This window comes from Zalophus californianus, chromosome 9 (genome assembly GCF_009762305.2).
Source record: "Zalophus californianus isolate mZalCal1 chromosome 9, mZalCal1.pri.v2, whole genome shotgun sequence".
NCBI classification, from domain to species: domain Eukaryota; kingdom Metazoa; phylum Chordata; class Mammalia; order Carnivora; family Otariidae; genus Zalophus; species Zalophus californianus.
Window position 1 is genome coordinate 6,677,576 of NC_045603.1, and position 13,893 is coordinate 6,691,468.

General features: G+C 49.8%; 1 protein-coding gene across 2 annotated transcripts in view; it reads left to right on the forward strand.

Annotated features, from left to right (window-relative positions):
- The first annotated feature begins 4,994 nt into the window (after nucleotides 1-4,994).
- NFAM1 (NFAT activating protein with ITAM motif 1) overlaps nucleotides 4,995-13,893 on the forward strand; it is a 100,430-nt gene continuing 91,531 nt past the window's right edge. Inside the window, exon 1 of one of the 2 annotated variants that reach the window (XM_035721949.1) lies at nucleotides 4,995-5,127. The gene's annotated coding sequence lies outside the window, so the exon portion shown is untranslated. The remainder of the gene's footprint in view (nucleotides 5,128-13,893) is intronic. The other variant, XM_035721947.1, reaches the window with a different exon arrangement.

Sequence of the window (13,893 nt, forward strand, 5' to 3'; positions counted from 1 at the left end):
CTGTCCTCAGCTTGCCTTCTGCTCCTTCACCAGGGTCCAGCATATTTCTCCAGGCTCTTGTGCAACAACTCCTGGTATGGCCTGACGTAGGAAAGATGTTGGGGTTTAGAGCCGACGGCCAAGAAAGAATTCTTGAGCCGTCTTCGGTGCAAAGAGGTGGTTTTATGAAAGCGCGCAGACAGGACCTGTGGGCAGAAAGGGCTGCATGGGGGTCGTGAGGAGTGGCCTAAGTCTCTAAGGAATTTGGAAGCAAGGTTTCCAGGACCTTGAGGGGCTAACTGTCGTTAGGAAAAGGTCATTTACTACTGTCTAGTAAAACCCTAGTCAGGAGACCCTTCAGTTGTATATCGGTGGGTCATAGGCTTGGGGGATGACTGCCAACAGATATCTTGGGAGGGGGGTAGGGCTAGAGATGAAAGAAGTTTCCAAAGGAAATTTTACATGTTAAAGTAGACTTACAGGATCCCAGAGGTTGGGAGGTGGAGTTAAGGTCACGTTGCCTTTTGCCCTTAGCAAAGTATTAACATCGAGGTAGCTGAGCTCCCAGAGGAAGGTCACTCTGCCTGTTTCAAGGACTTGCCAGGGGGCTGCAGGCAGTAAGGAAATTTAATTTTTTTCTTTTGCCTTCGTTTCCCACTTCACAGCCTACCCTCTAATCCCACAGAAAGCCCAAGCCCTCCCCAGGGCTCTCAAGGTCATGTGGGACCTGGCCCTGCCCCTTGGTGGTATCATTCCTCGCCTCCAGCCCCACCTCCAGTCTGACGAGCCTCTCTGCTCGCTCTACCTCAGGCACACCAGGCCGATTCTCTTCCCTTGCCTCAGGTCTTTGCTCAAAAGTGACAGCTTCCCTGACCCCTGTTTGAAGAGCACCCTCAGCCCTCACCTGCCATGACCAGTGATCTCTTCCTGGCTTCCGAGTCTCTGTGGGACTTACTGCCTCATAAACCTGCATGCTTCTTTTTTTTTTTTTTTAAAGAGTTATTTATTTATTTGAGAGAGTGAGAATGAGAGAGAGAGTACGTGAGAGGGGTGAGGGCCAGAGGGAGAAGCAGGCTCCTCGCCGAGCAGGGAGCCCGATGCGGGACTCGATCCCGGGACTCCAGGATCATGACCTGAGCCGAAGGCAGTCGCTTAGCCAACGGAGCCACCCAGGCGCCCTAAACCTGCATGCTTCTTCAGTAGCTGTCTTCTTCCCTTAGAAGGTCAGCCCCACCAGGGCAGGGGCTGTGTTGTCTTCACAGTTGTATTTAGCAGGTGCTCAGTAAATATTTCTTGAATAAATAAATGTGCAAATTCTCCGAGAACGTCACACGTTGGCCCTGCCAAGCCCCGGCCTATGTTATTACATCAGCGTAGAAGCTCCTACTCATCGCAGGAGCTGCCACTTTTATTTTTTTATTTTATTTTTTTAAAGATTTTATTTATTTATTTGAGAGAGAGAGAATGAGAGATAGAGAGCACGAGAAGGAAGAGGGTCAGAGGGAGAAGCAGACTTCCCGCTGAGCAGGGAGCCCGATGAGGGACTCGATCCCGGGACTCCAGGACCACGACCCGAGCCGAAGGCAGTCGCCCAACCAACTGAGCCACCCAGGCGCCCCAGGAGCTGCCACTTTTAGGCATAGGGGCCTAACACAGTAATTCTCCTTTGGGGGGGATCTGTCCCCTCTGCCAACCACGCAGTAACAGGGGTAGGCCCTGGGCAGCCATATTTATATTTTGGACTCTGTCCTTAGGCCAGAATCAATTACCGGGGTGGGCAACCTGACCCAAGTGGGGCCGAGGTCTCTATCCAGAAATTTGGAATTGCATTTGACATTTCAACCTTAACTCTGGGCTCGTCTTTAGAATGGAACATTATTTTAAAAAAAAAACTAGGAGCTGTGGTATGACCATCATCCGCCCCTGAAGCCTAAGTAGCAGGGGGAAAAAAGGTGTTTAGCGAGCAGAAGAGAGTGCATCAGGCTGCTCTCGAGTGTAGTGGGTGCTATGGTGTGCCATCCAGAATCCCCTATGGCAGAGGCACCATCTTCCAGCTGCCAGGGTCCCATGTTGGCTGTGATGGCTCAGTTAGCTGAGTTCTTCCCTGGGACTTGCCCTTCACCGAAGGGAGCCACCATGCCCTGGAGTATGCCCTCCCCAGGTCAGTTCGTGGCCAGTGACTGGTCCATGCAGGGTTACAAAGGGCCGGCACCCTTATCTCCATTCAGGACCAACACTAAAGGACCATCTCAGCTCCTGAGCTCCCTACGGAATTGGGTTAAGGCCCCCAACTGCACAGTAGCTCCACTTCTGCCCAGTCCAGCTTCTCTGACTCGCCCCTGCCCTGCCTCCTGGGATCACTGCCCCCTGGGCTTGCTGGATGCACATCTCAGACCCGCGGATTCCGTTTAGCAGGGAGCCCAACCAAAGACAAGAGGCATACAGTGGAAAGGGGCTGGTGGCATGACAACCCATGGTCGCTGTGGATGTGGTTTGAAGGGGTGGGGTTTGGAGCAAATGATCAAGAAAGAAGTCTTGAGAGGTCTTTGGTGCAAAAAGGTGGTTTTATTAAAGCCCGGGGACAGGACCTGTGGGCAGAAAGAGCTGCTGCCCCGGGGTTGCGAGGGGTGGCCCACTATATACTTGCAAGTTGAGAGGGGGTTAGGGAGAGCGTTAAGTCTCTAAGGAATTTTGGAAGCAAGGTTTCCAGGACCTTGAGGGGGCTAGCTATTGTTAGGAAAAGTTCATTTATTATTGTATAAAAAGGCCTTAGTCAGGAGATCCTTCAGATGTTTATCAGTGGACCATGTGCTTGGGGGATGATTGCCAACATATATCTTGGGTTTTGTTTTGTTTTTTAAGATTTTATTTATTTATTTGACAGAGAGAGAGGGAGACAGCGAGAGAGGGAACACAAGCAGGGGCAGTGGGAGAGGGAGAAGCAGGCTTCCCGCTGATCAGAGAGCCTGATGCGGGGCTCGATCCCAGGACCCTGGGGTCATAACCTGAGCCCAAGGCAGATGCTTAACGACTGAGCCCCACCCAGGCACCCCTATCTTGGGGGGTTTAGAGATAAAGTTTCCAAAGGAATTATTATATTTTTATTATTTTTTAAATATTTTATTTGTTTATTTGACAGAGAGAGTGCTAGAGAGCACGAGAAGGGGGAGGGCAGAGGCAGAGGGAGAAGCAGGCTCCCCGCTGAGCAGGGCGCCTGATGTAGGGGGCTCCAACCCCAGGATCTGAGCTAAAGGCAGATGCTTAACCGACTGAGCCGCCCAGGCGCACCTCCAAAGGAATTTTTATATGTTAAAGTAGACTCACGGGATTCTGGGGGCTGGGTTAAGATTGCCTTTTGCCCTTAGCCAAGTTTTTTTTGTTTTTTTATGTTCAGTTAGCCAGCATATAGTACATCATAAGTTTTTGTTGTAGTGTTCAGTGATTCATTAGTTGCGTGTAACAGCCAGTGCTCATCCCAACACGTGCCCTCCTTAATACCCATCACACGGTTACCCCATCCCCCCAACCCCCTCCCTTCTGTAACCCTCAGTTTGTTTTCCGCACTCCAGAGTCTCTCATGGTTTGTCTCCGTCTCTGATTTCTTCCCATTCAGTTTTCCCTCCCTTCCCCTGTGGTCCTCCGAGCTGTTCCTTATGGTCCACATATGAGTGAAACCGTATGATAATTGTCTTTCTCTGATTAACTTACTTCGCTTAGCATAATCCCCTCCAGTTCCATCCATGTCGATGCAAATGGTGGGTATTCATCCTTTCTGATGCCTGAGGAATGTTCCATGGTATTATATGTACCACATCTTTATCCATTGGTCTGTTGTAGGGCATCTCGATTACTTCCACAGTTTGGCTATTGTGGACATTGCTGCTATGAATGTTGGGGTGCCTGTGCCCCTTCTTTTCACTACATCTATATTTTTGGGGTAAATACCTAGTAGTGCAATCGCTGGGTCATAGAGTAGCTCTATTTTTAATGTCTTGAGGAACCACCATACTGTTTTTCCAGAGTGGCTGCACCAACTTGCATTCCCACCAACGGTGTAGGAGGGTTCCCCTTTCTCCACAACCTCACCAACACTTGCTGTTTCCTGCCTTGTTTATTTTGGCCATTCCAACTGGTGTAGGGTGGTATCTCATTGTGGTTTTGATTTGTATTTCCCTGATGGCTAGTTAGCCAAAATTTTTTTTTTTAAGATTTTTTATTTATTTGACAGAGAGAGCGCGCGCACACAAGCAGGGGCAGCAGCAGAGGGAAAGAGAGAAGCAGGCTCTCCACTGAGCAGAGATAGCCCGATGTGGGGCTCCATCCCAGGACCCTGGGATCATGATCTGATTTGAAGGCAGATGTTCAACTGACTGAGCCACCCAGGAGCCCCTAGTTAGCCAAATACTAACATCGAGGCAGCTGAGTTCCTAGAGAAATGTCACTCTGCCTGTTTCAAGGATTTGTCAGTGGGCTGTAGGGAGTAAAGAAATTTAATTTTTCTTCTGCCTTTGTTTCCCACATCACTATAAGGATGGCAGCAATTATACCCAGGGCGCGCATCTCAGCTCCCTGGACGGCCCTAGCGATGGGCCTCACTAAGCTTAACATTTACTAAGTGAAACAGTTTGGCTGAGGTCAGGGTGGTGATCACACGCGCCTCCCATAGCAGGTGAGGGTGGCAGGGAACCTGGTGAGGGAGGTAAAGTTTGGCCCTGCCACGCTGTCCTTTTTTGGACTCTCCCAAACACAGCGGTCAGGTCTGCCCTCACTGTCCTAGAACCCAGAGGTGAGGTGCCCCCACCCTGCTTCATTCATTCAACAAGCCCATTCATTCAACTCCCGAGTGCAGGCTTGGTTTTCTCGTGGGCCTCCGGCCACAACGCCCTGAAACCTGTCCAACCGGTCAGCGCCACACGCGAGCATTAACTACCACCGGCTGCGTTTTAACCACGGCCCTCCCACTTCCCCTCCTGTTCCCCGGCTCCGGATGTCCTCTGCTGAAACGGCCGCTCAGTCCCCACGTAGTCTGCAGAAGTCTCCAGGCTCAAGGCGGCATAGACGCTCAGAGACCCTCAGAAAAAAACCCTCAGATGGGCCCCAGAAAAAAATGTCCATCAAGGCCCTCGGGTTGCAACTGAGGAAGCAGAGGTGAGTATTTTAACCCATCCCGCAGCCCCGGGGTGGCCGGGTGGGGAAACGCTTCCCACGGGCAGAAGTCTGATTCAATTCAACTCAATTCGATTTGATTTTCCCCGCTACCCACCACCACCACCCGCGTCCGGCCCCTTTGGATGGTTTTGTGGCGCTGATTTACTTTCAAGTGCGCGGGCGGCGCGGTGAAGGCGGGGTGCGGGAGGTTGACCACGGATGGGCGCGCGGGGAAGCGTGGCGAGAGCGCGCGGGCGGGCACGCGCCCCGGGGGTAGGTCGGGGCGGTGTGGCGGGAGAGCGCGCGCGGGCGGGCACGCACCCCGGGGCGGGGTCGGTGGGGGCGGTGGGGCGGGACGAGAGCGCGCGGGCAGACGCTCGCCGCGGGGGTCGTTGCGGGGCGGTGGGGGAAGAGGTGTGGCGAGGGCCCGAGGAGCCGGTGGGGGTGGGGGACGGCCGCGGAGGAGAGGTAGGGGTGGGTGGGTGTGGGTGTGTGTGGGTGTGTTCACTGCGCGCCCCCTCCCCCAGTCTTCCATCCCGGTCCAGGCTTGTGTAACTTGTCTGTGTGTGTGTGCGCGACTCTTTTTTTGGCGAAAGAGAACTTCGTGAAATAAGGGCCGAGGGGCGGCATCTGCTGGCGGCTTGTTGCCCTTGATGGCTGGGAGGTAGGCAGAGGAAGACCCGCCGCTGCAGACCCCGAATTCAGCCCAGTTAAGCGGCTCGGGCCCGGCAGGCGGTTCGTAGGTATAAGGACGGAGGCGGGCGTTGCGGGGTTTAGGGTGAACGCGAACCAAAGGGGGAAGGACGCGGGTGCAAGGGGCCGCTGGTTGGGGCGCGGCTTGACCCCCCAAGCGCGCGGCACCGCGCAGAGCTCGAGCTTGACCCCCGCCCTAGGCAGACCTGCAGCACCTCCTGCCAGCCCCCCACCTTACTGCAGCCCCTGCGGGTCTTGGGATCTAGTTATTCTAGAACTATGTCCAAGTGGGATAAATAGTTGATAAACTTCATCAAAGTAATGGAAGGCAGAAGGGGACCCATTTAGTGGTAAGACCCACCTTAACCTGTATCATTTAGAACATACTTACTGGTTGATCTATAAGGGCTAGATAGAAATAGATTCCTATTTCCTTGGCCTCATCCATCCGGTTTATCATTATGGAAAGTGCCAGATAGAAGGAGAGTATATAGCGTCTCTTGTCTATAGGATTTGATTATATAACATTTACTAGGAAAATAGGAAAACTGGAAGAAACTGCTTTCTGCACTTCTGAAGTTGTAACCCTAGTCCCTGGCTCAGCACCCTGTCAGTTTGCTTCACTTATCCCGGTTTGCAGTTACTTTGTCTTTGTCCGTGTTGTCACATGTCTGTTATGTTAGCTCTCCAGGGCAGTCAACAAGGGCTGACTGATTCTCCAGCCTCAGTACTGTGCCTGGTGCAGCCTGGCTCTGAGCAAACCTGGAGGCATGAGCCCTCTTGGCGGCTGTGTGCAAGGTAGGGCCAGTTTTCGTGGGTTTTCTGGCAGTCTGCCCCCGGTGTCCCCTCTCCTCCCATCACCTCCAATTCCCAGAGGGAATGAGTTCTCCAGACCACATGGAATCTACATTATGTCATGTGTCTGAACTGGACTTAAAGTTATTTAATTTTTTAAAGATTTTTTTTTATTATATATTTATTTGCCAGAGAGAGAGAGAGCACACACAAGCAAGGGGAGCGGCAGGGAGAGGGAGAAGCCGGCTTCCTGCTGAGCAAGGAGCCTTGATGTGGGACTCAATCCCAGGACACTGGGATCATGACCTGAGTGGAAGGCAGATGCTTAACCAACTGAGCCACCCAGGCGCCCCTGAAGTGGACTTAAATTTAATGCATATATTTTTTGATGAGCCACCAAGTGTAAGAAGAGATAAACCTGACCTCTGCTGGGCTCTGCCATTGACCAGCTGGGTCACTGTGGATAGAGCACTATGCCCTCCTTTGTGGTGGGGCATAATAATCCTTCCCTCATTAGGAATTAGTAGGTATGGGAGGATTGAGATCGTAATAGCCAACATTTACTGAGCACTTGCTATGTCCAGCACGGTTCTTAGAACTTTGTACGCATTGAATTGTTAAAATCAATGCGATGATGCCATTAGGGTGGCTGGCTCAGTGTCCAGCACTGAATAAATGATAGATACAAATAGGTTTTTAATTATCCAATGAGGCGCTTGGGTGGCTCAGTCAGGTAAGCATCTACCTTCTTTAAATAAATTAAGTAAAATCTTTAAAAAAATTATTCAACGAGAAAGATTACAGATGGAAAACTTCTTAATGCCACTTAAGCCTATTGGCAGCACGACTTATATACATAGTCAAAACACGTCTGTTTCACTATGTAGATGAAAACTGACAATGTTCAAAACGCATTTTTAACTGCTTTTTGAGCTTCTTGGTGTGATGTATTTTATTTTTATTTTTTTTTAAGATTTTATTTATTTATTTGACAGAGAGAGACACAGTGAGAGAGGGAACACAAGCAGGGGGAGTGGGAGAGGGAGAAGCAGGCTTCCCGCGGAGCAGGGAGCCCGATGCGGGGCTCGATCCCAGGACCCTGGGACCATGACCTGAGCCGCAGGCAGACGCTTAACGACTGAGCCACCCAGGCGCCCCGGTGTGATGTATTTTAGAATGTCAAGTTTTTATGAAGCTGTATACATTTCATTTGAATATTTATATTTTGGTGTAATTGATTTATAATGCATAGGTATTTTCTAAATGAAGCTAAATACCAGGGCGCTTGGCTGACTCGGTCGGTAGAGCATGTGACTCTTGATCTCAGGGTTGGGAGTTCAAGCCCCACGTTGGGTGCGGAGCCAACTTTAAATTTTTTTAAAAAGATTTTATTTATTTGAGAGAGAGAGAATGGAAGAGAGAGAGCATGAGAGGGGGGAGGGTCAGAGGGAGAAGCAGGCTCCCCGCCGAGCAGGGAGCCCGATGCGGGACTCGATCCCGGGACTCCAGGATCATGACCTGAGCCGAAGGCCGTTGCTTAACCAACTGAGCCACCCAGGCGCCCGTGGAGCCAACTTTAAAAAGATAATAATAATAAACTACCTAGGGGCGCCTGGGTGGCTCACTTGGTTGGGTGACTGCCTTCAGCTCAGGTCATGATCCTGGAGTCCCGGGATCGAGTCCCGCATCGGGCTCCCTGCTCGGCGGGGAGCCTGCTTCTCCCTCTGACCCTCCCCCCTCTCATGTACTCTCTCTCTCTCTCATTCTCACTCTCAAAATAAATAAATCTTTAAAAAAAAATAATAAACTACCTAAAACCTATTGTGGGATTAAATAAAATACTTATTTAATTTGTATTGATTTATTTTAATATGCAATAATTTTCTAATATATATGCAATATTTAGCACAGTTTTGCTATCGGATGTGCTCACTACGTGGCAGCTGTTACTGTTATTATCACTGTTATTAGCTTGACCTCTGAAATAAACAGTTGAAATAAAAATACCCATGAGAGAGATAACTTATTAAGAAATATTTTTGAGGGGCGCCTGGGTGGCTCAGTCGTTAAGCGTCTGCCTTTGGCTCAGGTCATGATCCCGGGGTCCTGGGATCGAGCCCCGCATCGGGCTCCCTGCTCTGCGGGAAGCCTGCTTCTCCCTCTCCCACTCCCCCTGCTTGTGTTCCCTCTCTCGCTGTGTCTCTCTCTGTCAAATAAGTAAATAATAAAATCTTTAAAAAAGATTTAATTAAAAAAAAAGAGCTATCCTTGAATTATGGAGGGCTGGTAAATAAATGATGAAACATGAACTAGGAGACACTAGCTTGCTTGGCATTCAGGTTAAGACTGTTCTGAAAGAAGTGCGTGTAACCGCTTTATAAAGGTGGTATGGTACACCTGTGCAGCTGGGAAGAGATTTGCTACATATCCCTGATGCAGGCCCCCCGCTGGGAAGAGTTTGGTGTTTAGTCTTGGTATGGCCCAGGTTCTATGAAATAAAGGTTAGGTTATTTTGGAGGCTGGAGTGAGTTGGGTTTATGGCTGCTTTACTTCTGTTAATTAACACATTTCAGGACTCTTGGGGCACATGGGTGGCTCAGCCGGTTGGGCGTCTGCCTTTGGCTCAGGTCATGATCCCGGGGTCCTGGGATCGAGCCCCGCATCTGTCTCTGTGTTCAGCAGGGAGCCGGCCTCTCCTCTCCCTCTGCCTGCCTCACTGCCTCGTTGTGCTCTCTCTATCAAAATAAAGAAATAAAAATAAAAAAAAAAATAAAGGGAGAGTGAGGGAGTAGGGAGAGGGAGAGACACCATGAAAAACTACACGGTGAGTACGAGGGCTGGTCAGTGTCGATGCCATCGGGCCAGCTGACTAGTGATTATCCAGGTTAGGCTCCTGTCCTCCCACAGAGATGGGGAGACTGGGGGCCTGTCCCTCCTGGATGATTACACTTCAAAGGGATGGCCTTTGAGAATGACGCTCCTGGGTGTGGGGGATACATGTCCGGCTGAGAGGGACAGAGGAAGGACTTAAATCGTAAACTTTCGGGGCGCCTGGGTGGCTCAGTCTTTGGGCGTCTGCCTTCGGCTCAGGTGAGGATCCCAGGGTCCTGGGATCGAGCCCCACATCGGGTTCCCTGCTCCGCGGGAGGCCCGCTTCTCCCTCTCCCACTCCCCCTGCTTGTGTTCCCTCTCTCGCTGTGTCTCTTTCTGTCAAATCAATCAATCAATCAATCAATCTTTAAAAAAAAAAGTTAAAAAAAATAAATCGTAAACTTTCTCAAGTAACTGCTCTGGTTCAGAGGCCTACCTTTAGGTGTTGGCTGGAATGGGTGGCCTGAGCTTTGTCAGGCAAGGCATTTTAAGGGGGCTGAGGTCCTCATTCCTAGGGACCGCTGTGGGCAGCTGGAAACCATGCCTGTGTTTGTTCAAGTCTCTTGTAGGTTGGGTGAAAGGGACTACACTGAAAATTGCAGTATTGCAGGCCACGGTCCAGCATCAGGGTTTGGTCAAGGACAGATTCTTTGTCACATTCTCTGGCAAACAGCAGGGCCGTCTCGGTCCTTTTCATGGCCGGTGGCCCCCTGTTGATGGACGTTTGGGGATGGTGTGTTGAAGCTTTTATAAACCCAAGCTGTTTTCAAGAAAACAAATATTAAATGGAAATTGATTTTTCAAAAAACGATTAATGCAGCATGTAAAGAAACGGTAGAATAATCAATTTGAGTTTGAGTTCTTTCTAAGGCTCCTGAACTGTTATGCCTGCCCTAGGACTAACCTTGTATGTGTGGTGAGTCAGTTTTTACCTCAGCCTCTGTGCTCTGCTGCTTGGGCTTAAATCCAGGTCCTGCCACTGATAACCTGTGTGGTTGTGACAAGTTACTCTTACCCTTGTTACCTGAAACTGGGTTCTCCTCTTCTGGGCATCAGCCAAAAACGACACAACCCGGGAGCACCTGGGCGCCTTAGTCGGTGAAGGGTCCATCTATCGGTTTCGGCTCAGGTCAGGATCTCTGGTGGGTTGTGAGGTCGAGCCCCGAGTCTGGCTCCGAGGTCTGCGGGAAGTCTGCTTGAAGGCTCTCTCCCTCTGCCCCTCCCCCCGCTAACACGCATGTGTACCTGCTCTCTCAAAGAAATAACATCTTTAAAATAAATAATCTTAAAGGAAAAAAAAAAAGACACAACCCAGCCAGAGAATTGGAAAAGGGAGGGTTTTACTTACAACAAGGAAGGAGAACACTGGGGATATTTCCTAAAGCATTATCTCCCCGAACAACAAAATTGGGGACGTTTGAAGCTAAGGGTGCGCCCGTATTCATGAAGGGGCTCGTGCAGTGGGGAAGCCTGGGTGAAAAGTCATCTAAGGTGACTGTGTGCAGATCAAAGTGCCGAGGGCCAGCAAGAGTGGGCATCATTAATTCTCTGGCTTTGGTCAGTCTAGCATCTGGGTGCTCAGAGGGGTTTAAATCCTGCAAAGATTGCTCGAGAGTGGCAGGTCATGTCTTGCCCCCGAAAAAGGTAATACTAACGCCCAGCATTGGCTTGAACACATGACCCCGAGATCAAGAGTCGCACACTTCAGGTGCCCCAGTCTTCACTTTTTTTTTTAAGGATTTTATTTATTTGAGAGAGAATGAGAGAAAGAGAGAGAGAGAGAGAGAGAGGGAGAGTGTGCGCACCAGAGCAGGGGGAAGAGCAGAGGGAGAAGCAGACTCCCCGTTGAGCACAGAGCCCGATGCGGGACCCGATCCCAGGACCCTGGGATCATGTCCTGAGCCGAAGGCAGACGCTTTACCCACTGAGCCATCCAGGGGCCCCCAGTCTTCACTTTTTGAATATGATTAGGGTATCTCCTGGTCTGAGAGTGGCTGTTTGTTTTTACATTCTTTCACAGGATGGCCAGGGACCTACGATGACTTTTCTTATGTTCAAAAAGCTGTGTCTTGACTTTCTTTTTCTGGGGACCCCTAACTCTTTCTGCCTACACCCTCTCTGTGCCTCCATGTCCCCGTCTGTAAAAGGGGGAATAATGTCATAGGGTTGTAAAAATTTAGTTGATCCATGTCCAGCCCTTAATAATTGTTAACCAGTTTAATCGGATTCTTTCTTACCTCTCACACCTCAGCCTGGTGGAGGGTCAGGAAGGGTCGAGGATTGCAGTGTTGTGCTCTTTTACCTTCAGTCTGGAATACCTTTCCGCTCCTCTCGTTCCTGTGTCTTGAAAGCCTCCCCAGCACTCAGGTGATTATTTCAAAGGCACTGTTCCGGATCTCCCTGACTTGCCATTAGCACACAGGTGTATCTTCATTACCAAGTTTAGTTCTCCACGTGTTACAGATTTGGTATTCTTGTCTACTCGCGGCTACTCATCTTTTTGACTCCTCGGCTACTTAAACTGTTAAGCATTTGCTGAGGGTCTAGGCCTGTGGGGGACACACAAACAGGGTAAGATGGAGTCTTTCTGCAAAATACACCCTTCCATTGTGGCTACTAGATTGTAGAACCCCGCCCAGTGCCAGAAAGTATGGCTTTTGGTGCTAATGCATGTCCTGGAAATCTAGAGGAGTCCAAATCTTCAAGGAAGGAGGAGTGTTTAAGATTTATCTATTTATTTTAGAGAGAGCACGCGCACCTGTGGGAGTGGGGGGACGAGGCCAAGGGAGAAAAACTCAAGCAGACTCCCCACTGAGCCACCCAGGCGGCCCCCCCACCCCCAGGAGGAGTGGTTTTGAGGTAGGTCTTCAAGGATGCTTGGAACTTGATAGTGATGTGGGGAACAAAGGCAGAAGGAAATGTAGATAAAATTAAATGTCCTTTTAACCTGCAGCCCATTGACAAGTGCTTGAGATAGGCAGATTATAACCTTCCTCCAGGATCCTGAGCCTTCAATATATGAAAAGTCCTCGGGGCGCCTGGGTGGCTCAGTCATTAAGCATCTGCCTTCAGCTCAGGTCATCATCCCAGCGTCCTGGGATCCAACATTCCAAAACTGCATCAGTAGGTGACCTCGGCAGGAGACAGGTTCCCTGGGAGAGTGAGGAGCCACACTTGCCTATGGGGGGAAATCCCTGTTTGGGGTCGGAGGTGTAGGGTGGAAGCAAATTATGGGGGACTTTGGCAACTAAACACCTCTTTAGATAGGACAAAAGAGGAAATAGCCCCTGTGTCTCTTAAGCAACGTCTTGCATAATTACAGCCTCCCACCACAAGAACCTGTGTGAGGATAATAAGATCCACGGAACTGGGGGCCTGGGAAATTTTCATGAGAAGCAGTTTTCCTTTTAAGTGTTGACTTAGGTCTTCATTTTCGTCCTCAGTCTGGAGGAATCGTGAGCGGAATTGAGACTGTAACATGTTTTACTCTCTTCATGAACAAAACAACACAACGCAAACCTCCCGACCCCAGTGATGTCTGACATTGGCCTTTCTTTTGTGGCTGTGTTTCCTTCACAAATCAGGAACCTGGGGCATTTTCCCTTTCAAGAAAACATTGCCATGACTGAACAGCTTGGCGTTCCCTAAATGTTGAGATCCCACGCCATGCTGGCTGCAGCAATAAAGCACAACATATAACAGGGAAGTGCAGTCTATTCTGTGGGCTTATGTCTCCTTGAAAATTGACCTATAAATACGTAAGTAGAGTGGGCCAGGGGTCGGCAAACTTTGTAAAAAGCCAGATAGTAAATACTTTAGGCTTTGGGGTCATTCAGCACTGCCATCGTAGTCTGAAAAGCAGCCATGGACTATATACCTCACCAGATACATGAGTGTGGCCTTCCTTATGGATGCTGAAATTTCAGTATCATTTTCACATAGTTCAGTATACTTTTTTTTTTAAGATTTTACTTATTTATTTGAGAAAGAGTGCACATAAGCAGGGGGAGCTGCAGAGGGAGAGAGAGAGAAGCAGACTCCGCACTGAGCAAGGAGCCTGATGTGGGACTCGAACCCAGGACGTGACCTGAGCCAAAGGCAGATGCTTAACCGACTGAGCCACCCAGGCATCCCTCGGTATACATTTCATATAATTGTTGAGTGTCATGAAATACCCTCCTTTTGATTTTTGTTCAACCATTTAGCGATGTAAAAAACCATACTTAGCTCACAGGCCATGTAAAAGCTGGTGGCAGAGGAGATATGGGCCATGGGCCTTAGTGTGTTGACTCCTAGAAAGGACTATACTAGACGGAGTCACAAATTGCAAGGAAACGGGGTGGGCAGAGGTTAACTGTTCCTGCAGGACCTGGGTAGGTTCCGAGGATGCTTCCTGCAGGAGGGGAA